Here is a 2501-nt window from a genome sequence, read left to right as displayed (position 1 = left end):
CTCCTACACATACTGAACATCTGAATGCTTCAGTTGAAGAAAATAGTATTTTAAACTCCCCAATTAGAAAAATTTCATTCGTTTTTTCACGACCCAGTTCATATAAACATGAATACAAATATATAGCCGTAGATATAAAAATATAGATATGTGGTCAACGTTAGCTTCATTAGAAAAGGTTATAGTTCCATTTATACGGATACCCATTTTGATTGGACAACTTGTTCTCCATCTATGGATACCACCAACCCCAGACAGACAGATGGGGACAGACAGGGCTTTGGGCGTTACAGGTTAAAGATATATTTCTAGATCAGAGATTGGCAACTGGCTGGGCAACTTTTTTATTTTCACAAATCTCGATCAAGAAAACCTTACCTTTCAGTCAAGAGGAAAGGCAGAGTATCTGTTCATAGAATTCAAAGGTAAACCCATGTTTTTAGTTTGCTTGGAAACGATATCAGTCATGAAAGATTTAAACGTAAGGCGCCACCATAGGCGCCGGAACATGTGGCCGCGGGGCAAATGGCCACCTCACTCTTCGTGAAAAAAATAATCTATATTTTATTTCTATTTATTTGGCCAAAACATTACTAAGAAACGAAATAGTTCATCAAAACAGGCAAAAAAATATATATATATTTTTTTTATTTTGCATGTATTGATGAACTATTTCGTCTTAAGTAGTTAACATATTGACTAGACTAGTTGGCAAACTGACAAATTATATTTTTCTATAATCTCCCTGCTTCTGAAATCTCCGCTCAGCGCTCGTCCGCTGGTTTTCAATAGCCTAATGCTGCGTTTTAATATCCATCCGTCTCGGAGGTCCGAGGAGTTTGCCTAGCGACACGCACAAACACGCCCCTTTTCCTCGGACGGCGTACTCGCCATCTCGGTTGAACTCAGTGGTGACCGAGCAAAATTCCGAGACAGAATTCAAGATGGCTGCGCCCATTGTGACTTGAAGTATGAACTGTTTTCATTGTGCTTGGACCACTTTGGTGGTTTAAATGGTAATTTCAATCACTCGTATTACTGCAATACCTTACTGCGTCCGTATCTCTGCCTATGTACACAAATATATTGTATTTGTGTACAGCACTTTGGTCAACTACTGTTTTAAATGTGCTACATAAATAAACTTGACTTGACTTGACTATGGCCTATAGCCTACTTATTTTGGAGCGCCTGGTCCTCTGCCAATGCTACCGCGACAACAGCTTTCCGGGTGGCGTCCATGTTTTCCTCCAACGACCAAGCGAAATAATAAAACGCTTGAAGTGTGGGCGTGGCGTCAGATCCGCGATCATCCCTGCTGCATATGCCATGCAATGCTCATACATTGTTGAAATGATATGCTGGATGCTTTATTCTTTCTATGTGGCTTTTAGTTAATGATCGGGCTATAATAAGACCATGTTGGCTATGTTCGCTGACAACAGGGGACATTTCATAGTGGTTGGACATTTTAGCGAGCCAACAGGCTTTTTGTCGGGACGCGGAACACGCAACTCAAAATCGGGATGACATTGCAGCTCATCCGCGGATCTCTACTAACTAGACTTCACTGCACTACACAGAGGACCGCCATCATAATGCCTAGTATAGGAACTCGGGATCCATTGTTATCAACACTTTGTTGCTGCGTTCACGCTGCCTGAAGCACTGCATTAAACACGACCAAAGTTTCTACAGTCAAATAAGATAAGATAAGATAGACTTTATTGTCATTGTACAGTCACCTATAGGCCTACAACGAAATTGGGAAATCCAAAAGCCATCTATAATAATGATTCGTCCGTTGCCTGGCAACGGACGAACGCGTCGAATGACGTGAACATTCGCGAACCTTCTATCTAGCGATCCGTTATCTGTATTGTGCTATTTCGTCCTTGACCTGCTTTAAACACTCAGTTTACTTGCTAAATTTGATTAAACAATTAAATACAATACAAATATAAAGTAAAAACAAGTGTTATCTGTAATGAATGATCAACATCAGTTATTAGACCGTCACACGGAGCATGCGCAGTTGGATTGGCGCGCTGCATGTTGATGTATGTTCCAAGATACATCGTGTGTTTATTAAGGAACCCAACAAAACATTACATTATCTAGCGATCCGTTAACTGTATTATGTTATTTTGTCTTTGGCAACATGAGCGCGAATGTTTTTTGAAACCTTCCCGGCAACGGACGACGCGATCATCTGTTGCAGGGCAGGTTTGTAATGGATTACGTAATGATGACGCGCCCGGTACAAATTTTGCCCCCGGTACAAATTTAGTGTGACAGCGGCAATTGACGCGAGTGAAATTTGCACCGCGACGCTTCGGCGCGGCTTTAGGATGATGAGGTGTCACGCGCTGTTCGACACATGCACGCGCATTTGGCCCCCCCACCACTGAAATCGTTCCGGCGCCACTGGGCGCCACCACAACTACTACAACTGCACTGCTAGTTGTTGGATTTAATGTTGGGCCACTGTTTTTCAGTTT

Source organism: Gadus morhua, chromosome 8, assembly GCF_902167405.1.
Source record: "Gadus morhua chromosome 8, gadMor3.0, whole genome shotgun sequence".
NCBI lineage: Eukaryota > Metazoa > Chordata > Actinopteri > Gadiformes > Gadidae > Gadus > Gadus morhua.
The sequence above is the reverse complement of the archived record's forward strand: the minus strand, read 5'-3'. Positions refer to the sequence as shown.